The sequence below is a fragment of the Macaca thibetana genome, chromosome 7 (assembly GCF_024542745.1).
Source record: "Macaca thibetana thibetana isolate TM-01 chromosome 7, ASM2454274v1, whole genome shotgun sequence".
NCBI classification, from domain to species: Eukaryota; Metazoa; Chordata; class Mammalia; order Primates; family Cercopithecidae; genus Macaca; species Macaca thibetana.
This window is the reverse complement of record NC_065584.1, coordinates 106,295,566-106,322,068: the sequence shown is the minus strand read 5'-3', so window position 1 is coordinate 106,322,068 and position 26,503 is coordinate 106,295,566. Positions and strand designations below refer to the sequence as shown.

Genomic DNA, 26,503 nt, shown 5'->3' with positions numbered 1-26,503 from the left:
GGCCCTAAATAATCCAAAGAATAAGGGCAGAAGAACCCGTTTCCTTCAATGATATTTGAGTATTCTTTACGACGGAAACTTTCTCTCCCATCCTGTGATGGCCAAGGGTTTTTCCTCTGACAATGGCACTGACCTTACCCTATCCAAAATATGAACATCTGCATGGTTTCATGGTTCAAATTATTTTTATCCATTCTGTTGTGAGAATCAAATGGTTCACAGCATGTGGCTCCTCTGTGGGACTCCTCAAGTCCTTTCTAAGCCTGAAGACTGTTCTCTGAACCAAAGACAACTTCTGGGGATGTACCAAATCTCCCATTAGAAAATTATTGGCCAGGCGTGGTGGCTCAAGCCTGTAATCCCAGCACTTTGGGAGGCCGAGATGGGCGGATCATAAGGTCAGGAGATCAAGACCATCCTGGCTAACAAGGTGAAACCCCGTTTCTACTAAAAAGTACAAAAAACTAGCCAGGCGAGGTGGCGGGCGCCTGTAGTCCCAGCTACTTGGGAGGCTGAGGCAGAAGAATGGCGTGAACCCGGGAGGTGGAGCTTGCAGTGAGCTGAGATTGTGCCACTGCACTGTAGCCTGGGCGACAGAGCGAGACTCTATCTCAAAAAAAGAAAAAAAAAGAAAGAAAGAAAATTATTTAGATCAAGATGTTTTAACCTTTTAACTCTTTCTCAAACAAAATCATTTCATTTCTCCTTTAATGTTATTTTAAATTTCAAAATACACAGATAGCATGCCTAAAATAAAATCAAAGGAAAGATAGTTTTAGAACAAAAACTGTGGTAATTTTGAAAACACAAAAGCTAAGACACTGATTGGATCTACGTGGACACCAAGTCCACCACAAACTGTTCTCTCCTCTGGGGCTCTGGCCACACCTTTCCCTTGCCTAAGATTCCTTTTGCTTCCTACCCTTCCAAATGCTGTATTTCCCCCCAGAAGACTTGCCAAGACCACTCTAGCCTGCACATCTTCCATTTCAGCTAACCAAAGGCATCCTTGCATTGACTAAACCAAATTGTTTTGCAGAGAAGGCATCTAAAAACTTCTACTGTAGACCATTCAGCTTAATAATTGTTATCATGACATTATTCAATAACAAAATGAGGGAAAGAAGTCCTCTTTAACTCCTTTGCCCTGGAGAATCCAAGCAAGTGGCTTTCCCACTTGCTTTGACCAAACCCTGGGACCTTTCAAAGTGAAAGTTTAATGGAAAGGAAAGAAAATCTAAAAGAAAAACTCTCCAAAAAACTAAACTCAGGTAAAGAATCATGGGATTAAAAATTTTTATTCTTTGTGTATTTGATTTCTGAAACATAGAAATTGATCTCTCACTCCTTAAATCTGCCACTGGGCTAAGAGGATATTGCACATAATGTGTACTCATTGATTTAACAGAATTAGAACATCCAGGTACTCACTGAAATTTTGATTCCACAACTGCTCAAAGTCTATTCATTAGTTAATGAGTTAACACAACACTTAATTTTCAAATTTTGGAAATGCTGATGGTAGACAGGAACTTGTTTTGGCAAAAGGAAGCATATGGTAGACATTGTTACCCATTATCCAACCATTACCACCTTTCCTTTAAAGTACCCCACTCTTCCTTTAAAGTTGCAGAGTCTCAGATAGTGGGAAGAAAAGAAGATTTTGCATTTTCAGGTCAAAAGAAAGTACATTTGTACAACCACATAATAGCTATGCAAATGTTTGTTGAAATCTAAACAGAAGACAGAAGTAGTTCTAGTACCTTCACAAAACGTAAGATAAGTAAACTTTTCCTTAATACATACTTTCAGCAGCATCGACATCTAAAAGTGGTTGACTCTACTATTGTATTAAATTACATTCATTTTGTCAATATGTGTTCCAAATTCTTACTGCTCTTTGTCTCCAAAGGGATCCTACTGAATATTGAGACAGTTCAAGAATACTAGGGGAAAAAATTTGAATAATTGAAGCAAGGGTCATCTAAGGATAATATGTCACATATACAGACACAGTAATATTTTCAACTTAAAAAAAAATCAGTTGTCAAAGTTGCACAGCAAGCACTCTCCTAAGCTTAGCCTCTTCAGGCATTTGCTTTATAATCACTTTAAAGAAAAGTCAGTCACAAAATGCCACATTTTGTATGATTCTATTTATATGAAATGTCCAGGATAGGCAAATCTACAGAGACAGAAATTAGATCAGACATTGCCAGGATCAATGGTGGGGGAAATGTGTATAGGGAGTGACTGCTAATGGGTACAGGGTTTCTTTCTGGAGAGAAGAAAAGGTTCTGAAATTAGGTAGTGGTAATGGCTGCATAACTCTGAATATGCTAAAAAAAACTACTGAAATGTACACTTAAAAGGGTGTGACTTATATAAAAACTGTATCACAATCGTTTCAAAAATGTTTGGGTATGTCAAGAAATAAAGAAATAGGATCATAGCTCAAAGATATGGGATATAAAATAAATGGAACAAAACTGCTCAATAATCTATCCAGAATCACACAACGGTTAAGCTTTACCCTGACTAAAATTGCAAGCTTGGTGTTTTGTTGGTATTTCACATTTTTTACTTCTTCCTAAGTCAGCCAATAACTCCTCCTCCTCACTTAATAGTTGACTATGAAGACCGAGCCATTTTGATTCTGCCTCCAATGAGCTTTCACATGTCATTCCTCCTTCCACTCCCAGGACTACCAAACCAACATAGGTTCTCCTCACTTCACTCTAAGATGACGGCGTGGCCCTCAACCACTGTCACACTCTTCTAGGCTCTGTGAGCACAGTGTGTCTCATATTCTCTTCCGCTGTCACCAGATTTATTCTAAAACAGTTTCTTTACTGTTACTCCCCTGTTTCTCAGCGAGTTACATAGCAAGATGAATATCCGGGGTAATAGTTTACTTACTAGAAAAAAAAATCTGTCACCAATTCACAGAAATGTTTCAGTACAAAACATTACATCGGCAATATTTCCTACAACTCTTCTACATGAATCCTACCCTCCTTGTGTTATAGCTCAAACTGGTCTCATGTACTCTGAATCTCTCATTCTCTTTCCTAGATACCTGATTGTGTTTACTTTTCACCTATGTAAATAATCTTCCTGCAACCTCCACCAACTGACCAAACCCCACTCACATTTCACTGCCCAACTGAGATCCCACCTACTTAATGAAGAGCAACTCTTTGCAGCTTTAAACCTCAGAGAAATTAAGTCCATGCTTAGCTTTTCTTTTTCTTTTTTGTTCAGATGGAGTTTATCTTTGCCACCAAGGCTGGAGTGCAGTGGTGCAATCTCAGCTTACTGCAACCTCTGCCCCCCGAGTTCAAGCGATTCTCCTGCCTCAGCCTCCTGAGTAGCTGAGACTACCAGTACGCACCACCATATCTGGCAATTTTTTTTGTATTTTTGGTAGAGATGAGGTTTCACCATCTTGGTAAGCCTGGTCTGGAACTCCTGACCTCAAGTGATCCATCCCCCTCGGCCTCCCAAAGTGCTGAGATTACAGGTGTGTGCCACCATGCCTGACCTATGGGTAGCATATGATAATCAATAGGGTACTTAGAGTTCTTAGAACTTTTGATCTCCTCTTATATAGCTGGCATTTGGTATAATGAAAAACACTTTATTAGGAATCAAGATTTATTTGGGTAGGTCACAAGCTGACTTATTATTCAAATTATTTATCCAAATAATGAGGACCATAACACACTGTTGCAAAAAAGAATCACTGAAGAAACTATGTGAGAGATTTTAAAACTGAAAATGGCATGACTCATAACTTCATGTATTTGTCTCAATTCTAGGTGGTATACGAAGATCATACACTTACATTCTTGGCATTCTTACAACAAAATGTTGAAAAGCTATACTGGTCCATTGTATAATCACATTTTCAAATGTTTTCATACATTTATCCTGAATTTGCAGATTTTTATCCAAATCTTTTCCTTGATCATTTTTTTTTTTCCTCAAGTAAGATTCTGAACAAAAAAATGACCCATTTTCCTTTCCTGTGCTTATGGGAATATTGAGGCAACATACACGATTTTATAAACCAGTGCATAAAACTGAAGCACAATGCTAATGTCTTTTCTCCCCAATCAGTAAGGGCTTCATTAAAAAGCCCTTACATTTTAACATTCAACTATGAAAAACAAAAGAACTATGGCTTGGTGGCTAGTAAAAGGCTGGTATGGTGAGTAAGAGACACAAAGGTTAAACATTTGCTATTTTTCAGTCTTGTGTTTATTTTGTATATGTAAGTATTTGGCTGGGTTACCTAACACTGAACTTCCAAAACTGACCATGAGGTTTTATGCCAAGAGAAGTACTTTTTATAGCAATTTTACTGCTGAAACCAAAACAGCCCAGAGAAGATTTAAAGGTAACAAAATAAAACAGTACACAATTCTAAACAACTCTGCTTCACACCCAACCGGGGACTTACACTCACCTAATAGTATATTTGTGATCAATTTTGTAACAAGCTGTCAAAAGGAGACCTCTAACATCTGCTCATGAAGGAATCACTTCAGCATGTCCTGCTGTGCAGCAGGAAACACATGGGAATCACTCAGAACTCCAGATTTCCAACAGAGCAGCATTTCCCAGAGAGTAAGCCAGAGGGCATTGTCCTCTGAGATGCTGTCAGGAGCACTAATTAACAAATTTGGGAAAAACAGAAAATGGCATTAAGGCTTCCAAGAAGTCCTTTGGTAAAAGACACTTTGAACCTGGCTTCCCCAAATCCTTGCAATCCCCACAAAACAAATATCTATGAACATACCACTATATTAGCACTCACAGAACACTTGGGGAGATATGGCAAAGATTAGGCTGCAGGCCTCAGGTAAGTAAACTCTTAAAACACAATATTGAAAAAAATAGAAATCTAAAAATTAAAACAGAAAAACGAAAGCAAAAGATAAATAAATAAATAAAAAATTTTAACAAACAATATTAGGCTGGGCAAAGTGGCTCAGACCCATAGTCTTAATACTTTTTGAGTCTGAGTGGGGTGGATCGCTTTAGCCTAGGAGTTCGAGACCAACACGAGCAACATGGTGAAACCCTGTCTCTATCAAAAATACAAAAATTAGCTTGGCCTGGTGGCATACACCTGTGGTTCCAGCTACTCAGGAGGCTGAGGTGGGAGGATGATTTGAGCCCGGGAGGCAGAGGTTGCAGTGAGCTGTGATTGCACCACTCACTCCAGCCTGGGGCAACAGAGCAAGACTCTGTCTCAATAAAATTAATTAATTAAATAATAAAACCAATATTCATTTACTGTGTGGGGAAACTCAAAATGAGCTTGGCACATCCATACGTAATACTAAGGTTTTTTTGTTTTTTGTTTTTATTCTTTCTTTATTTTTTATTATTATACTTTGAGTTCTAGGGTACATGTGCATAACGTGCAGGTTTATTACATATGTATACTTGTGCCATGTTGGTGTGCTGCAACCATCAACTCGTCAGCACCCATCAACTCGTCATTTACATCAGGTATAACTCCCAATGCAATCCCTCCCCCCTCCCCCCTCCCCATGATAGGCCCCGGTGTGTGATGTTCCCCTTCCCGAGTCCAAGTGATCTCATTGTTCAGTTCCCACCTATGAGTGAGAACATGCTGTGTTTGGTTTTCTGTTCTTGTGATAGTTTGCTAAGAATGATGGTTTCCAGCTGCATCCATGTCCCTACAAAGGACACAAACTCATCCTTTTTGATGGCTGCATAGTATTTCCATATGAACTTATATCATAAGTTTCCATATGAACTTATATATCATAGTTCCATATGAACTTTAAAGCAATTTTTTCCAATTCTGTGAAGAAACTCATTGGTAGCTTGATGGGGATGGCATTGAATCTATAAATTACCTTGGGCAGTATGGCCATTTTCACAATATTGATTCTTCCTATCCATGAGCATGGTATGTTCTTCCATTTGTTTGTGTCCTCTTTTATTTCACTGAGCAGTGGTTTGTAGTTCTCCTTGAAGAGGTCCTTTACATCCCTTGTAAGTTGGATTCCTAGGTATTTTATTCTCTTTGAAGCAATTGTGAATGGAAGTTCATTCACGATTTGGCTCTCTGTTTGTCTGTTACTGGTGTATAAGAATGCTTGTGATTTTTGCACATTGATTTTGTATCCTGAGACTTTGCTGAAGTTGCTTATCAGCTTAAGGAGATTTTGGGCTGAGACAATGGGGTTTTCTAAATATACAATCATGTCATCTGCAAAGAGGGACAATTTGACTTCTTCTTTTCCTGACTGAATACCCTTGATTTCTTTCTCTTGCCTGATTGCCCTAGCCAGAACTTCCAACACTATGTTGAATAGGAGTGGTGAGAGAGGGCATCCCTGTCTTGTGCCAGTTTTCAAAGGGAATTTTTCCAGTTTTTGCCCATTCAGTATGATATTGGCTGTGGGTTTGTCATAAATAGCTCTTATTATTTTGAGGTACGTTCCATCAATACCGAATTTATTGAGCGTTTTTGCATGAAGGCTGTTGAATTTTGTCAAAAGCCTTTTCTGCATCTCTTGATTTTTTTTTTTTAACCCACAGTTTTTTTTCTCTTTTACTGGTGGATATCATGTCCAGATAAGTATTCTGTAGTACCAACACCACAGTTAATATGTATTTTGATTATACAGAATAATGATTCTTAACAGGATCTTAGCCCCCAAAACACATACATAAGCATGTACATCAAATACAAGTAAAAATAACTGTAGCAACAAAGCTCTTCTGGAGAGAGTTCTGAAGTCTGAAGTAGTCACTCATATTTTTACCCTAAATGCAACTATTACTATCTCAACCATAGAAATGATCAAAGTAAGGGCTGGAGATATTTAGATTTTAATCACCGTAATGTGGATTATGTCACATAATGGAATTAGTCAGCTGAGTGTTTGAAAATCCTCATTATTTTAAATTCCTCATACTTTCAGGGTCTACAGAACATTTCACAACTAACCTAGCAAACCGTGATCTTTTCCCCAGTTCTGTAAGACTTCCAATCACAAAAAACAAGCAATACAAATTTCAGTAAAACTGCATGACAATTACCATTTGATTCTACTACACTGCAACTATCACCTCTAGAAGTAATTAGCCAGCTCCACAGGTCCATGAGACTTCCCATGATTATTCCTAGAAGTACCAATTAGGATCACAGGCATGTGGGGACCACTCTGTAATCGTAACATTCTCTAAACCTTCAGTCACAATTTATGTTTGAAAAACCTTTGGTTTTTATGATTAAAATGTGTATATATGTGTGTGTGTGTACGTGTAAATATATATGTGTGTGTGTGTATACACATATATCACTAAAATCTCTACCTATCAACAACGTAATGATTTATAACCAACGGTTTCAGATGTGGGCCCCAGAACAACAGCATCAGCTTCACCTGGGAACTTCTTAAAAATGTAAATGCTCAGGCAACACCACAGACCTATTGAATCAGAAACCCTGGGACTAGCTCTCCAAATGATTCTGGTGCACACTGTATTAAAAAAAATGTAGGCCAGGCACAGCTGCTCATGCCTGTCATCCCAGCACTTTGGGAGGGCAAGGTGGGAGGATCGCTTGAACCCAGGAGTTCAAGAACAGCCAGAGCAACATAGTGATACTTAATCCTATAAAAAAATTTTTTTAAACTAAAAAAAAAAAAATTTAAAGTAATCACTTAAACGTATGCTCCTGAAAGAACAGTTAACACCACTCAAACAAATGGAGGATCAAATGGAAAGTTAGCCTAAAAAGCAAATAAGCAAGTTTAATTAATTTGAAGAACATCCTTAATGCTATATACTATTTGGAAGATTTTCAAAGAATCTATAAAAGAATATGTACATTTATTATCAGATAATGGGTGAAAGCCATAAAGGTAAAATTAGTAGGAACAGAAATGAAAACCAAAGCAAATAAAAATGAAGTGAAAATCAGGCCCAAACAGAACAGTGTTATGGTAAACTTATGGAACATATGAAGGGGTTCCACTTCAATAGAACTATATAAAGGAACCATTCCAACGATGACAGTCTAGGTAACTTAGATCAATCTTCCCACTGAGAATAGAAAAGTGGACAAAATGTAATGATTACAGGGGCTGAGAAAAGGGAATACCAGAGAACAGAGTCTTCCTTTCCCCCTTGGGTTTTCTTCCAATGACAGCAGAGAAGAAGAGGTTAATAAGCTGAGCTAGAACTCACAGCCTCACAGAGCTCACAGGGAGATAAACATTGGAGCTCAGCGTCCACTGAGGAGAGGCCCCGCTAACTCTCCCACTCCTCAGGTTGGGGACCTGAAGAACAAACTGCAAATTGCCCTGACAGGGAATGACGGCCAGCTTTAATCATCTCAATCCCTGATTGGATGAGACAATCCTGGGTCGCTAATTTCCAAGCCCCTGGCAGGGGCAAATGTAAATCCTCTCTGGAGAAGAATATCATCCAAGGCTTCAAATTAGCTCCACATTATATATTTCATATATAATGTCTATCACTAAAAATAAAAAGCCACATGAGACTTAAGAATGACATAACAGAAAATAAGAGAAGCAAACAACAGACACAAAACCACAAGGGATCGAGATAACAGAGTTACCAGACACACTTCAAAATAACTCTGCTGAACATGAGCAAGGAAAGACAGGACAAGACTGAAAACCTGGCAGAGAAATGCAAATTATGAAAATCAACCATATGAAATTCTGCAATTTAGAACTACCAAAACTGAAAGTAATAACTTAATGGATAAGTTTAACCACAGCAGTAACCTAGCAGAAGACAGATTCAGTAAATTCAAAAAAGGCAGAAAGACAAAAAGGCAGAAAATTGAGAAAATAAAAGACAATATGTTGAAAAGTTTATCACATACGTAGAGCCCTGGAAGAAAAAAAGAATGGGACAGAAGCAAGAGCTGAAGATATGGTTGCGGAGAGTTTTCAAAAACTGATCAAAGACTTCACAAGATTGAAGCACCATAAACACTTCAAGAGAAACAATGGAAGCTACCATAAGAGAATGATATCTTCAAGGTGCCGAAAGAAGGAAACTGCCAATCTAGAAACTTACACTCAGTGAAGATATTCTTCAATAATGACATAAAAAGTAAGGATTTTCTCCATCTGCAGACTCACACTAAAGGAAATACTAAAGGATATTTTCAGACAGGAGAAAGAGGATCCTCTACATCAAAACCTGGGGACTCTATTCCATAAACTCTGTACCCTGGAACTCAGGAATCAAGATTTTACAGAAATAAAAAGCGTTCTTCAGGGAGGGGAAAATAAAGATTGAGGGTGACTGGTAAAATGAAGTTTGAGTTACCTTAGTATATGTTAACTCTGAACCAGACTCTCAGGCTCTACAAGGATCTCATGAAGTTATCTGATTTCCCATTTAACATCTCAGCCTTCTAAGTTATTCATAAGGATGAAGAATATTCTATTTATCAAAGACTACATCACCAGGTCTAAATAGTTACAAGTCACTTCCTTACATTGAGTTGAAAATCTCCCCTTTGCAATTTGACTTATTAGTTCTAGTTTTATGCCCTGTCTTCACCAAAAACAAATAAAAATAAAAACTAATGCTTCCATATACATACTTTTTCAAATAGTTGAAGACAAGCTATCATGAACCTGAACCCCCATGCTTTCATCTCCAAATCCACAATTTCACCAGCTATCCTAGGACATGGAAAAGAATCTCTTCCCAATCCTGGCTATTATTCTCTAAATGAACCTATCCTTGTCTAAGTAGACCCTTCTTAAAGTACTACCTAGGAATTCAAGTCAGTAACTCTGATGTTGCCTGTAACATCAGAAAATGACTTCCTTAAAAGTACAGCAAGTTGGATTTGCCAAGTTGCTGACCAGGTTGCATTCCCTCCTGCCCTCACTCCCATCTTTGTGTTATGCTTTATCTCAAGTTTCATTTTGCTTATTATTCATGACTCTCAACATGTCACAGTGGACATCAGAGGCCATACATATATTTTGTTCTGGCTCTTTCCTGCAAATCTTTCTGAGTCATACCTGCTATTCTCCAAACTCTGTGAATCCCGATACTAATAACTTGGCAATTCAGTTTAAGGTCCTCTTCAGAAGGTCAGTTAGCTCAAGGCAATCACCTTCTTCCAAGGCCTCTTAAGAAATACTCCAACCCCAGAAAAGGCCCTTCTTTCTGGCATCAGGAGCCATGGGCCACAAACACAAATCCAGTAGAATTTCGGCCATTTACCTCCCAGATCATCCCCTCCCTAAAGTTCTAACTAGAGCAGGAAAAAATAATGAAAACACCACCTGCAGTCACAAATCCTCCAGTTTCTTGGCCAATATTTCATATTCCTTTCAAGATACCTCCCAAAGAGGACATGACAAGGGAGGGGCACACAGAGTGCTACAGGTACTGATAAGGTTCTATTTCTTTATTCTTTTTTCTCTTTTTGAGATGGAGTTTTGCTCTTGTCACCCAGGTTGGAGTACAATGGTGCGATCTCGGCTCACTGCAACCTCTGCCTCCTGGGTTCAAGTGATTCTCCCACCTCAGCCTCCCAAGTAGCTGGGATTAGAGACACTGGCCATCACACCCGGCTTATTTTTGTATTTTTAGTAGAGGTGGGGTTTCACCATGTTGACCAGGCTGGTCTCAAACTCCTGTCCTCAAGCGATCCACCTGCCTCAGCCTCCCAAAGTGCTGGAATTACAGGAGTGAGCCACCACGCCCAGCCAAAGGTTCTATTTCTTAAGTTTGGTGTTGGGCATATGTTCATATGATTTAATGTTTTTTTAAAAAATTATATCTTCCTTTTTGTGTGTATGTCTGTTTTTTGTTGTAGGCCTGCGTGCTTCATTCGTTTACCCATATGAATCCATAGAGAAGTAACCATTAGCAACTTCAGTCAATATATACTAGACTCATACTTTAGGAAGACAACCCAGTTGACAACCACAACAGTTTCTATGCTAACAAAAGTCAGAGAAAATACTGACATTAGGGTCATTTCAAGACAGTTTAATCATAAGACATATTCCCAAGCAAAAATACACACACAGAAAATCTAAGTCAGAAGCTTTCAGAAAACCACTACCATCCTTAGAGTAAGTACAACAAAGTATTCTTTTATGTCTTTGTTTTTTTCATCAAAATACTTCACATAGCCATAGATTTTAAACCATTACATCTAGATTCCATATTAGATCATTAACATTTTTTCTAGATTCCATTGTTATTGTTTTGTAACCTTCATTTTTAGTATCTTAAAAATACTTTATTAATATAACACATTCAGAAAAGTACACAAAATATACTTTAAGGTAGACCTTAACAAGTTATTCTAAATTATTTGCCCATTTAACCACCAGACTGCTTCAGAAAGATATTAGAGCCAGGATCCAAGAGCCCACAGACGTACCTTTCAGTTCACACCTCCCTACCTCCCACCTTAGGAGTCCTCCCTAAGATGGACTCCTTAACGTACTCTGTGTGTAATCACCTCTTTTTTCTTGACAGTTTTACTGCCCAAGTATGAATCCATAAATAAGTGTTTCTCAGTTCTCTTTTCATTTATGTTCTATGGCCCTTTGGGGGGCAGCAGACCATGGTAATAGGTAAGATTTTCTTTCACTGTAAGGACCAATTTTCACTCCACTGCAGGCGATATTGCCTCCACTAAGAATGTGTGCCCTAACCAACATGAGTTTTGCCTATTTTTGAACTCTATATAGAGGGAATTGTACAAAATACGTTTTGGGGGTCTGGTCTCTTTTGCTTAATATAATGTTCAAGATTCGCCCATCTCGTCCCACATAGCTGTAAGCCATTTTATGAATACCACAATTCTCCATTTTACTGGAATGAACGTTTGGGTTATTTTCTGTTTGGGGCTATTACAAACAATGCTGCTCTGAACATTCCTGTGTCTCCCGGCACCTACGTACTCGTTCTTGTGGAGTATATATCCACGACATTCCTGAACCATAGGGTATGAGTATCTTCCACTTTACCAAACTGTTTTCCAAACACTTGTACAAATATACACCCATTAGAAGGATATAGAGTCTCACAACAATTTTCTTACCTTAAAAGATAAGCAAAATGTCTCCTATCCCTTGTTTTTCTTTTAAGATCTGAGGATCACTGTGCAAGGACTATCAGGGTCAACCTTGAGAATTACAAAACAAAAAAACAATTCAAATAAAAAGATTATTATTATTATTATTATTTTTACTAAGTCAAAAATGAACCAATCTGAAAGCTAAAATAGAGCACCCAGGGTAAGTTCCAGAAAGAGGAGATCTTAAGCTTCTCTATATCCCCAGGAAGAATAGAGGCCACTATAGCTTCCAGCTCCTTTAGGATAAGTATCCCAAAGAGATCATAATAGCCTAAATCTAATCTAATAAGGGGGTTCAGAGTTTGTAGTCATTCTAAAGGAAAAAAGTCACATGTATATAATGTTCTCAAGAATTCAAAAAAAGTTTGCTATGCTTTCCTAAACTTGTGTTATTAGCCAGTGTGTTTAAGGAGAAAAATTTGCCATGGACAGAACTGTCAAAAGCTTTTTTTTTTTTTTTGAGACAGAGTCTCGTTCTGTCGCCCCCAGTGGCGCGATCTCGGCTCATCGCAAGCTTCGCTTCCCAGGTTCACGCCATTCTCCCGCCTCAGCCTCCGGAGTAGCTGGGACTACAGGCGACTGCCACCACACCCGGCTAATTTCTTTTTTTTGTATTTTTAGTAGAGACGGGGTTTCACCGTGTTAGCCAGGATGGTCTCGATCTCCTGACTTCGTGACTCGCCCGCCTCGGCCTCCCAAAGTGCTGGGATTACAGGCATGAGCCACCGCGCCCGGCCAAGAACTGTCAAAAGTTAAATCACTAAAGAATCAGTATTTTTCTACAACTGTCCTATATATACATATCCAATATGTATCCCAACCCCTACTCCCCTCTTTTTTTTTGTTTTATGAGACAGCTGGAATATAATAGTGCCACCCAGGCTGGAATATAATAGTGCAATCACAGTTCATTGCAGCCTTGACTTCTCCTAGCTCAAAAGATCTTCCTGCCTCAGCCTCCCACCACCCCTCATAGCTGGGACTACAGGTGTATTCTATCTATATATTTCAAAAGTAATAACATAACTACCTCCACAATAAGAGTTGAATGTTGCTTTCAAACTTAGGGGAAAAAAGTCACAAAAATCAACTTGGCAATCATTCCCTGTATAATGAAATGTATTACTTTTATTTACTTATCAAGCCATATTGCTCGAGCTTTTTGCCAGAAGATAAAAATCATGTAAATGTTCACTCTATCAGGAAGATGACAAAAAAAAATTCCAATGGGCTTATAAAAACAATTTCTTTAAATCCAAAAACAAGCAAACTTATCCTATCTTACCTCCTACATCTTTTGGAACTTGATTGTGTTTGAGTTTCACAAAATAAAGCTAATAAACATTTCCATTTCTGTCCAGTTTTAAGAAATGATATTTATAATCTGACAACAGAAAAGAACAAAGAACAATAAGAGCAGGGATTTAGAGATCCTTACCTGTCTTATAACTCTGTGATCTATATATGTCCCTGAGCTCTTCTGTAAGTCTATCTGAAGCTTACACTGACCCAGACACTGCAGCCTGAAACACAAAAGCCACTGTTTACCAGGGTCTACTGAGCCAACTAATTTAAAAATTTAAGGTATTTCAACCTACTCTAAAAGATTACAGTAGCCAGGCAGGGGGCTCACACCTGTAATCCCAGCACTTTGGGAGGCCGAGGCGGGTGGATCACGTGAGGCCAAGAGTTTGAAACCAGCCTGGCCGTCAGGATGAAACCCCATCTATACTAAAAAAATACGAAAGTTGGCGAGGTGTGGATGCACGTGCCTGTAGTCCCAGCTACTAGGGAAGCTGAGGCAAGAGAATCACTTGAACCCAGAAGGTGGAGGTAATACTGAGCTGAGATGGTGCCACTGCACTCTGGCCTGGGCCACAGAGCAAGACTCCATCTCAAAAGAAAAAAGAAAAAGATTACAATAAAATTAGATCATCACTTAACAATTTCAGAAGTAAAAAAAGGCAAGGCACTGTGGCTCATGCCTGTAATCCCAGCATCTTGGGAGGCTGAGGTGTGCAGATCACAAGATCAGGAGTTCAAGACCAGCCTGGCCAACATAGTGAAACCCAGTCTCTACTAAAAATACAAAAATTAGCGGAGTGTGGTGGTGCATGCCTGTAGTCCCAGCTACTCAGGAGGCTGAGGCAGGAGAATTGCTTTTACCCGGGAGGCAGAGGTTGCAGTGAGCCAAGACCATGCCATTGCACTCCAGCCTGGGTGACAGAGTGAAACTCCATCTAAAAAAAAAGAAAAAGTCCCATTAAATGAAGCATTATGAAGTTTGAAGATAATATAAAACTAGACACAAATCTGGTCCATTTCCTTTTTCTTATCACCTGAAAAACTCTAGCCAACATGTTCAGACCACCATGGACTCCACAATAGCATAGAATTCAGTATGAGTCTATTCCAAACCCGAGTAATTTTTGAAAATACTAGAAGACACTCAAGGTGACACATTATTAACTCAAATAGGCTTCCATTCATAAGACGACAAGCAAGAATATTACACAGATGGTCTAGTTCACACATTAAGACACTGGGAACCATGTGTGTTTACATGCAACAGGTTTCAGTTTTTCAGCGCAGGGACTTCTCTAAAGATGAAAAATATCGATATCATATCCTAAGACTATATAGAAATGGAACTACTTTTTGGTCATGTGAAACCAAAGGTTTTAAAGACTGTACTAGACTTTGAAGGAGAAAAAAAATCAAGTTTATAAAAATATTACTTCTTAGCTATGTAACCATGAACTCATTTCATATCTATAAAATATGAGAAGCTTTTCCTATCTCTAAAATATGAAGAGCACCTATTTCACACAGTGGCTATGATGAATAAATGAAAAGATCTATAAAGTATAAAGTATTTAGCATAGTATCGGTCATGCAAAAGTGTTCAATAATTTATCCTTGTTTTGAAGATAACTCAAACTGGAATTGATCACAAGACACAGAAAGAACAGTAACATTAATTCAAATGCTACAATCTCAGTTTTTTAAATAATCAAGATATGGGGCATTGGCTAAATTTCTTTGCCGTATGAAAAATTACCAATTAAATTAACATATAAACAAGATTGAAGGAGGGAGAGTTATCTATCTGATTTCAACATTTGGCATCTACTTGCTTAACAATTCATTCCCTGTTTTGGAGAACCTGTGCCCAAGACAAAGTAACTGGTCCTCGGATATTGTGGAGCTGGTAAATAGCTCTAGTACAAGGCAAGAAGCAGTAAGTGTTCAGACAATTATTTGATATTTCCCTACTCTGTCTAGGCATTTTTTGTATATACATACATCATTTTAATTTATTTTTCATAGCAACCATCCAAAAGATATGTACTGTCTAACCATATTTTAGAGTTGAGCAAAGTGAAACCATACGTGTGTCTGTCTCCAAACTCAGTGTTTCTTTCCCATCCTGCCGCTTCACCTAAAAGAGATTTTAAGTCAAAAGAGAAACATTACTTTTGGTTTGGTCAGAGCAGGATGGACCAAAGTCAGCTTCATGAAGGAGAAATAATTTGAGTTGTGTTTTGTAGGAGAGAATGAATTTGAATGTACAGATGCCACAGAAGGAAGGTCAGCAGAGAAAACAGCATAGACAGGTGGAAAGGGGCATATACAGGGATCAGCTGGTGGTTCAGGATGTGAAGAGCAGATGAACAGGATAAAAAGTAGCTATTCATAGATGAGAAAGATAACCCTGGGCAGCAAAGCATATGAGCGTGGCTGGGCATGGTGGCTCATGTCTGTAATCCCAGCACTTGGGCAGGCCAAGGTAAGAGGACTGCTTGAATTCAGGTGTTCAAGACCAGCATGGTCAACATAGTGAGACCTCATCTCTACTAAAAATCAAAAAGTGGTGTGGTGGCACATGCCTATAGTCTGAGACACTTGGGAGGCTGAGGCAGGAGGACCACTGGAGGCAGGAGGACCACTGGAGCCTGGGAGATAAAGGCTACAGTGAACTATGATTGTGCCACCGCACCCTAGCCCAGGTGACAGAGCAAGACCCTGTCTCAAAACCAATAAACAAATGACTGAATCCACCACTAAAGCAGGAATGGAGGAGGAGAGCAGCTGAGATCAGCATGTTCATGAATTGCCTGGTGTTAACTATAATTACTTGACCAAAAAGTCCAGGCTCCAGATATTTATACGCAATTACACATTTAAATGGTCTTACCTTTCAGTCTTCCTAATTCTCTCTAATATTGCCCAATTTTTGTTTTCAGTTCCTTCATCCTCCAACATTTTCCCACTAATAGGCTCTTCTTTCATCTCATAATGATCTAAGTCTTCTATATCCTGCAAAAAGAAGAAAAATATTAGCTTATTCAACCTATTTTCTTCAGCAGTTTCTTATGCCAAAATTCTTGACTCAATGGGGGACAAGAAACAGAATATATCTATCCTATGGGGAGAGAGATAAAGCCCTTACATTCCATTCAAGAGGTTCCCACCTTTTATATCCTGTATTTTATTTAAAAGTTAGACTCTGGGTAAAGCAGATTTAAAAGCTTTACAAAGTCACAACTATTATGAAATAAGACATCATTTATTTATTTACTTTTTATTTAATTTATTTTTTTTTAATATAGAGTCTCACTCTGTCATGTCGGGCACCGGCCTATAGTCCCAGCTACTCAGGAGGATTGCTTGAACCCAGGAGTTCAAGGTTACATGACCACTCCATCCTGAGTGACATAAGACTCTGTCCCAAAAAACAAACAAAAACAAGCTTACAACACTACTTCTTTAGTTCTGAAGCCCTCTAAAGTATATTTTAGATTAATAAATTCCAAACCAAGAAAATGAAAGCCTAAATTAATTATAAGACCCCAAACAGAAAAAAATCTTTTATAACAATCAAGACCATGGAATTCACATACATTCTATTTGGTCAATGCAGAGATATAGATCTTTGTTCCGAAGTTTAAATTTAAATGCAAAGCTTCAGAGCCTGAAAACATCTAAAATTATACCCATGACTGACAGCTGGCCTAAGCTCAATGTCTTTGGAATTTGCTCTACTAAATTTGCTACTGTTGGAATGTATTCCCTCCAAAATTCATCTGTTGATGTTGTCAATGTGATGATATTAACAGGTAGGACTTTTAAGAGGTTGTTAGGCCAAGAGGGCTCCTTCCTCATTCATGGGATTAAGGCCCTTATGAATGAGGCCTCACACATTGGACTAACTTGCTCTCCTGCCCTTCTGCCTGCTAACATGTGAGGATGAAACAAGAAGGCCCTGAGACACCAAATGTTGATATTTTCATCTTGGATTTCCCAGACTCCAGAACTGTCAGAAAATAAATGACTGTTCTTTATAAATTACTCACTCTCTGTTATTCTGTTACAACACTATAAAACAGACTAAGACAAATTTCTTTGATGATTTTTCAATGAGACAGTTTCACTACCTCCAGCAAGTAGTCCCTAAAATATTCTCAAATTCTCCTTTTATGCAAACATAAAATTTTTAAAACTCAGTAGTTTCTCTTCCAAAAAATAACCACATACAGGTTAAGTACTGATTAGTATTAAATATAATTTTAGTGCTAAAAGTTAAGAGCTTTTGTTTTCCAGAAAACCAAATCCAAGAATTCACATAAAACAATTTGCTCAAAGGCATATCATGAGTTAGAGGTAAACCCAGAATTTATAAATTACATTCCATTCCAAATACGATGTCTTTCAATTATTCCACATTAGTAGTTACTTATAAAGGAGATTAGAGAATTACTCAAATGTTCGAAACTGAAGATATTTATGATTTTTTTTTTTTTTTTGAGACAGAGTTTCACCTTTGTCACCCAGACTGGAGTGCAGTGGCACACTCTTGGCTCACTGCAACCTCCACCTCCCGGGTTCAAGCGAGAAGAAGGAAAAAGACAAAGACTCATCCTCCAAATTGGACTTTTATTTAAACCAGGGTTTGTCACCCTCAGCAATATTGGTATATTGGGCCAGACAATTCTTTGTGGAGGCTTCTCCTGGTGTGTTGTGGGACATTTAATAACATCCCCTCTACCCACAGAATGCCAATAAGACCTCCCGACCATGGCCAGTTGTGACCACAAAAATGTCTCCAGATATTTCCAAATGTCCCATGGGAGGCAAAATATTCCTGTAGGCAAAAGTTACTGTGTAAACTAGATCTACATCCTAGGTCTTAGAAAAAAGATGTAAAGCTTCCCAAGTTAGCCCTGCACACCCTTGATACTGAAATGAAATAAGAGCCTTAAAGGAAACAAACAAAACCTTAATCTTCTTTAATACAGAAGTAAAAACGCAAAAATAAAATATTACTATAGCCGTTCTAACAGTTTTTTTATAGGAATGTGATGATGATTCAAAATTAGGAAAATTTCATCAGGTAATTCACAAATTATATTTCTCCATAGAATTGTAGGCACAATCAGGAAAAACAAGGTAGCTCTATATGCATTAAGTCCGTGTGCTATTCAGTGAAAAACACAAGTTGCAGAAGTCTTACAGAAAAAACTGAACACTGAACACGTATTTCCACCATCTGCTCTTTGTCCTAAGGCTCCACTAGAAATACAGTGAAGAAGAAACATATAAACACACAATTACAAAAAAAGAAATAGGATTACCAACAGAAGAGAATTCACCTTCATTAGACAATGACAGTAAATGGAAAATGGTTAATTAATGGAGCAAAGCAAACAAAAGTGGAGGTTCCAGCCATCATTTATGATTGCACCGGGAGATAAGATAGAGGGGTAGAGGATAACAATTAGGAATCGGCATACATTCCCCCTAAAAGCTATCAGTTGCCAAGTCTTGGCCATGAAGAACTCCCAATCGATTTTCTGTTTTTATTTTTTATTTGTATTTTATTTATTTATTTATTTATTTATTGAGGCAGAGTCTTGCTCTTTCACCTAGGCTGGAATGCAGGAATGCAGTGGAATGATCACAGCTCACTTCAGCCTCAACATCCTGGGCTCAAGAGATCCTCCTGCCTCAGCCTCCCAAGTAGCTGGGCCTACAGGTGGGTGTCACCACACCTGGCTATTTTTTAAATTTATTTTCATAAAGATGGGGTCTCATGATGTTGCCTAAATTAGTCTTGAGTTCCTGGGCTCAAGTGATCCTCCCACATCAGTCTCCCAAAGCACTGAGATTGTAGGTGTGAGCCACCACACCCAGCGTCCCAGTCTTTTAGTACTTCTCTCATATATGAATAAACAAAAAGGGGAATTTAAAAAAAAAGAGAATACAGGCCAGCACAGTGGTTCATGACTTTAATCCCAGCAATTTGGGAGGCTGACTTGGGCAGAGCCCCTGAGATCAGGAATTCGAAACCAGCCTGACCAACATGGAGAAACAAATACAAAAATTAGCCGGGCTTGGTGGCACATGCCTATAATCTCAGCTACTTATGAGGCTGAGGCAGGAGAATCACTTGAACCCAGGAGCTAAAGATTGCGGCGAGCCAAGATCATGCCATTGCACTCCAGGCTGGGAAACAAGAGTGAAACTCCATCTCAAAAAAAAAAAAAAAAAAAAAAAAAAAAAGACTACAAATGATAAACAACATAGAATAGATATTTAAGGAAAGGCCTTAAAAAGTAAAATAAGACCAAAGTAAACTAAGAAAAAAATTTATTAAAGAACAAAGAGACGCTAGGGAGCAGGCAAAAGAGTATCAAAATCACTTCGTAAAGACACTTCTGAATGTATTAGATGAATAAAACAAAATAGAATATGAATAAGGAATAATCAGAGAAGAAAAAGTTCTTAGAACTCAGGGTTCATCTTGGGAGTTGGTCCCCAATGAGCCACACCTCCTGTCACCATGTCCTTGAACAGGCCCATCCCACAGTGAATCTGGGTTGGCCCCAAGACTCACTTTAACCTAGAGAATTTGGTAGAAATGACACTGGACCTGCTCCAGGTCTAAGCCTTCAGAACACCTGGCAGCTCCGCTTCTGTGCTTCTGGAAGCCAAAAATAACAATTGACTATCCTCTTGGAGAAAGACAAGCCACATGAAGAGGCCTGAGAGGATGAGACGCTATGCAGAGAGGAAGGCCACATGAAGAAACACCAAGACAGCAGACCTGTGGGTGAAGAAGCCATCTCAGACACTCCACTGCAGCTGAGCATCCAGATGACCAGTCCCTGACACCATCTAACTGCACAGTGAGAGATGCCAAATGAGACCAGCAGAAAAACTGTCCAGCTATCCCCAGTTAACCCATACGGTAGTGACAGATAGACAAATGTGTGATTTTATGCCATTAAGTGTTGGGAAAATTAGTTAAGCAACAATAAATAACCAAAACAAAACTTAAATTTATGACTATACAAATAAAATTTCCTAAAAGTCAAAAGATAAGAAAAATATTCCAGAACTTAAAATTTAAAAAAGAATTAGAAATAACGTGAGATACAAGACTCAAGACAAGAGGACTAAAATCCAATTAACAGACATTTCAAAACAGACAAATAAAATGGAAAAGAGAAAGTTAACAAAAATATGGCAAGATTCAAGATTCCATCTTTGAAAGACCCCATCCATACGCCTATCCATTTGGTGTACCCAGCACAATGAATGAAAAAAAGACCCACACTAAGTACAATGTTGTGCTATTTCAGCTCACCAAGGAAAAGACAAACTCCTAAAAGCTTCCAGAAAGTCATGTATAAATGAGTGAAACTCAGGATGACATGAGGTTCCACCACCACAACTGGTTAGAAGACAACAGCACAGACTTTGAAATTCTAAGGTAAAATTATCCTCAACCTAGAAATACATAATCAACCAAACTATCCATCAAGTGTGAGGGTAGACTATGACAAAAGAGAATAGTGATGGGGATGTGCTATGCACCAGGCACTATTCTAAATGGTTTACATGTACCAACTCATTTAATCCTCATAGCTCCCTAGAAACATAGGTACTAATGCTATTACTGGCTCCCCCATTTTGCAAATGGAAAATTGATGCATAGAGCACTTAGGGAATCAGCCCAAGGGCATACAGCTAATAAGTAGTAGAACCAAGATTCAAACCTATCTCAGACTGGCTCCATAACCCAAACACTGGATTGTATTTTTTCAGAAGCTAGAGATCAGAAAATATACCACTCCACGCTTTCTTAGGGTTTTACTTGAGGACATAGTCAGGTAAAATGACAAAGGGAAAGCCAAGAAAGATGACATGGGATCCAGGAAACTATGGATCTACTCTAGGAGAGCAGATGAGAAAAACCTCAAGGTGACATCTGCACAGCCAACCCAAAGAACGACCTGCCAAAATGGGCACAGAGGAGCCAAAGGCTTTGGAAGAGACGGAGATCTCACAGGAAGGGCTACAACCGAATTTTTTAAATTAAAAAGTACTATTAAGAGGAAGACACTGCAAAACTAAAAACACCATCAAGAAAACAAATATCCTATCCTAAATATTCTAGAAAACTTGGCTTTACAAAGTCCTAATGACAATTAGTGATAACTTATATGACTAAAGATAATGTTTGAGGAAGGGAAAGTGGGTGGTATAAGAGCTAAATTCTCATGTATTATACTAAAAAGTCAATAACAGAGGCCTAAATAGGTAAATCCAGGAAGAAGTTAGGGGTAGTGGTGACCTAGTGGTGATTTCTGTTGCTTGCAGGAGATAACATGTGGGTGAGTCCTTAAGAAGCAGAGACAGACTTAAGGAGACGGCATTTCTAGGTGAAGGTAATTCAATGAGCAAAGACAAACAATGAAAGAAGCAAGAACATTTATGGACACCAGGAATATTAACAATGAAAAGCTGGTGTTAGGGAAAAGGGCAATTTTTTTTACCTGTCATACTAAATGCTAGCAGCTCCAAAGAATGAAAAGGTTATTTTTAGTATCTAAAACAGAACAAACAAAACAATTCAATAGGAACAGAAAAACTAACTTCTAAATGACGTGAATAATAATAAAAAAAATCATCCTAGTTTGACTTTTGTTTGAGACAATTTATTTTAGCTCTTGAACACTGGAGAATTTTTACTTTACCTGACCCATGGGTAGTGGTTGATCTGGCATCTCAACATCCAGGTGCTTAGGAAGGTTATCTAATCTGCAGAGTCCACATATCCAGCACTTCAGTTGCTGATGAAGCCGTAAAACACATTTCAGTAAATAAGCATTATGTTAAAGAGCCCTTAGAAGACATTAATAATGTTATGACTACTGTAATCAATCCAGAAGGAAATAAAAAAGTTTGTTACTGCTCAACTGTAGCTTACAGATAAAAAAAACCTCTTTAAAATATTTTCAGGAGTCTCTATTTTAAGAATGTTACTATGGCTTGGGGTATAATCACTAAAACTGATAACTAGTGGAATGACAACAATATAGGCAGAGGAAGGAAGTTCCAGACATTGTCCAATTTCTCATTGCTACCTTGTTTTCTTAGAAACTTACAACTTCAAACAAGAGAACATTAATGCATTAATGAGGCTACCAAAAAAGAAAAAAAGAAGAAAAAAACATACAGGCAGTGTTGTTACACATGGCTTATAAAATTGTATATTCCAATCACAGCCAGTTAAAAGTACAAAAGCAAATGTGATCCAGCAGACAGAGCCTGGAAATCTAGATGACCTTGGATATCACATCTAATTCCCTGAGTTTGAGTCTACTCATCTGTAAAACAAAGAAATGAAAACTTTCCCAGAATGGTAAAGATCAAATAAACCTGCAAAACACTTGATACTTAGTAGGCTCTTAAGTGTCTGTCTAAAAAATAATAATTCACTAGGAAACTGCAAAGAATAACTGTAAATTTCCATGTTTAAGTCCTAATTGTGTTGTAAGCACATTTACTTTAAGGAAGTAAGCAAGGTAAACTATGTGCACAAGTGTGGTTTTCATTGTTTAAAATGTTTTTCAATGTATAAGGTGACTCAAATGGGATCCAATAAGGCAACTCACTTCACTTGGTCGGGAACAATTTTCTGGGTGTCTCTGACCAAGAAAAGAGATGAAGAGAAAGAAGCAGGTTTACAAAGGACAAAGAAAGAAGACACAGGATTAGAATGGGTTAACGAAGCAAAGAATAAGCCTTCCCAAAGTGATCAATGAAGAAGGTGGAAACAGGAAGGTTGAACCATAAATTAGGATCCACCAAAAATCCTCATGCTTAAAAGGAAGCCAAGCCCCAGTGTGGATTTGTTATGCACCCAATGTGCTCTGCTTTGTGCTAAGTACATAATGAAGATGAGGCAGGGCGATCTGGACACAGACCTGGACAGGACACTCTGACCTCTAGCACAGAAGGGACTACAGGAGGGCTGGAGTGAAACAGGAATTAAAAGAAATTAAAGGGCCGGGCGCGGTGGCTCAAGCCTGTAATCCCAGCACGTTGGGAGGCCAAGATGGGTGGATCACGAGGTCAGGAGATCAAGACCATCCTGGCTAATATGGTGAAACCCCATCTCTACTAAAAAATACAAAAAAAAAAAAAAACTAGCCGGGCGAGGTGGCAGGCGCCTATAGTCCCAGCTACTCGGGAGGCTGAGGCAGGAGAATGGCATAAACCTGGGAGGCGGAGCTTGCAGTGAGCTGAGATCCAGCCACTGCACTCCAGCCTGGGCAACAGAGCGAGACTCCGTCTCAAAAAAAAAAAAAAAAAAAAAAAAAAGAAATTAAAGAATGTGAAACTACCATCAGAGTGAACAGGCAACCTACAGAATGGGAGAAATTTTTGCAATCTACTCATCTGACAAAGGGCTAATATCCAGAAACTACAAAGAACTTAAATTTACAAGAAAAAATCAAACCACCCCATCAAAAAGGGGTGAAGGATATGAACAGACATTTCTCAAAAGAAGACATTTATGCAGTCAATAGACACATGAAAAAATGCTCATCAGAGAAATGCAAATCAAAACCACAATGAGATACCATCTCACACCAGTTAGAAGGGTGATCATAAAAAAATCAGGAAACAACAGGTGCTGGATAGGTTGTTGAGAAATAGGAACACTTTTACACTGTTGGTGGGACTGTAAGCTCGTTCAACCATTGTGGAAGACAGTGTGGTGATTCCTCAATAATCTAGAACTAGAAATACCATTTGACCCAGCCATCCCATTACTGGGTATATACCCAAAGGATTATAAATCATGATGCTATAAAGACACATGCACACATATGTTTATTGTGGCACCATTCACAATAGCAAAGACTTGGAACCAACCCAAATGTCCATCAATGATAGACTGGATTAAGAAAATGTGGCACATATACACCATAGAATACTATGCAGCCATAAAAAGGATGAGTTCATGTCCTTTGTAGGGACATGGATGCAGCTGGAAACCATCATTCTCAGCAAACTATTGCAAGGACAGAAAACCAAACACCGCATGTTCTCACTCATAGGTGGGAATTGAACAATGAGAACACTTGGATACAGGATGGGGAACATCACACACCGGGGCCTGTCGTAGGGTGGGGGGGAGTGGGGAGGGATAACATTAGGAGATATACCTAATGTAAATGACAAGTTAATAGGTGCAGCACACCAACATGGTACATGTATACATATGTGACAAAACTGCACATTATGCACATGTACCCTAGAACTTAAAGTGTAATTAAAAAAAAAAAAAAAGAATGTGTAAGCAAAAACTCAGCTGTATGTAAAAAAACAAACAAAAACCAATTCCCCCTAGAAAAGAAAAAGAGGTGGAGTCCTTTAAAAATTAACTGCTTGTTTTTCTGAGGCTAGTGAGCCTTATCTCTCCTCCTTTCCCAGGCATTGTGAAGACCCTGTTTCTCTAGCTGTGCAGCTGCAAGGTCACTAGACAGATAAACTCAAGTTGTAAAACATGTTTTTCCTTGAAAAGTAAGAAACAATGTAATGCATGTCTCAACTGAATAACTGTCTTTGTTTCTTGCTTCTGTAATATGCTTCCCCCTGCACAGATCTCCCCTCTACCCCACAAAATGCTTAAAAGGTAACCTGACTCTTTGTTCAGGGCTCAGTCCTTTAGATGTTAATCTGACTGGGCCAGGGCACCTAAATGATAATATATATCCTCATCAACCCCTCAGTCTCTCTGATTCCTAAATTATCCCGCTGCAGGGGGAGAGAGGCAGCAGAGTAGTGGAGTCATACCAAGCAACAAGAAAGGCAGGGTAGGGGCCGGGCACGGTGGCTCACACCTGTAATGCCAGCAATTTCGGAGGCTGAGGTGGGAGGATCACCTGAGGTCGGGAGTTTGAGACCAGCCTGGCCAACATGATGAAACCTCATCTCTATTAAAAAATACAAAAATTAGCTGGGCATGGTGGCAGGTGCCTGTAATCCCAGCTACTCAGGAGGCTAAGGCAGGGAATCACTTGAACGCAGGAGGTGGAGGTTGCAGTGAGCCAAGATTGCACCATTGCACTCCAGCCTGGGGGACAAGAGTGAGACTTCATCTCAAAAAAAAAAAAAAAAAAAAAAAGGAAAAAAAGAATGAAACAAAGAAAGACAGGGTAGTACAAGTTCCATGAATTTCAATTTTACTCTCCTTCCCCACTGCACACACACAAAAAGCATTTGAGGGATGGGAGGAAGAAACTGAGATCACAAGGAAAATAGTAAGAGACATTCAGAAGGACAGGTCTTAGAAATTTACTAGTTTCGGGGGGAGGGGGGCAGTCAGAGAGCAGTAGTATATAAAAGAATGCTAGGACAGTTCCCAGGTTTGCGCATGGGTGACTAGTTTGATTATTTCATTTTGTCCCACTCACAATGACAAGGAGAATTGTTGATGGAACACATGATGGGGCTGATACAGTGCTAAAAGGTAGATACATGAAGATTTAAATATCATCATTTTGAACACCCATGTTACTCCAAGTGAGATTCCCTAACATATATGATATACAGACAGATATATGGGTTTGAAACTCGAGATGAATATGGGTTTAGGAATCCCTGGAACACAGGTCATGACTTAAGTAATGGGAGTCAAAGATTACTCAGAGAAAGCACAGAATGAAAAGAGAAGAAAGAAGTAGGCCAAGGAAGAAGAGATTGGAGGAGACCAAGGTGGGTGATAAGATCAAAACAGGAGAAAAGAATCTGATAGAAGTCCCATTCGATTATCATGTCCCTTCCCAGAGGACATGGACATGCCTTTTTATCTTTTATACCCAATTATCACAGGTCCTGGCACAGAAGCCACACAGTTTTTTTTTTAATTGTGTTCTACTATTCAGTTTCCTGTATCCACCAGGGGAGAAAAAAGTATAAACAAGCACAGACATAGATTTTTTTTACACTGTATACTAAAGGGGTCAGATTATACACAATATTTTATGCCTC

At 38.7% G+C, this 26,503-nt stretch overlaps 1 pseudogene; it reads right to left on the bottom strand.

Annotated features, from left to right (window-relative positions):
* Positions 1-12,171: 12,171 nt before the first annotated feature.
* LOC126959251 (ubiquitin-conjugating enzyme E2 Q2-like) lies at positions 12,172-22,305 on the bottom strand (annotated as a pseudogene).
* Positions 22,306-26,503: the final 4,198 nt, after the last annotated feature.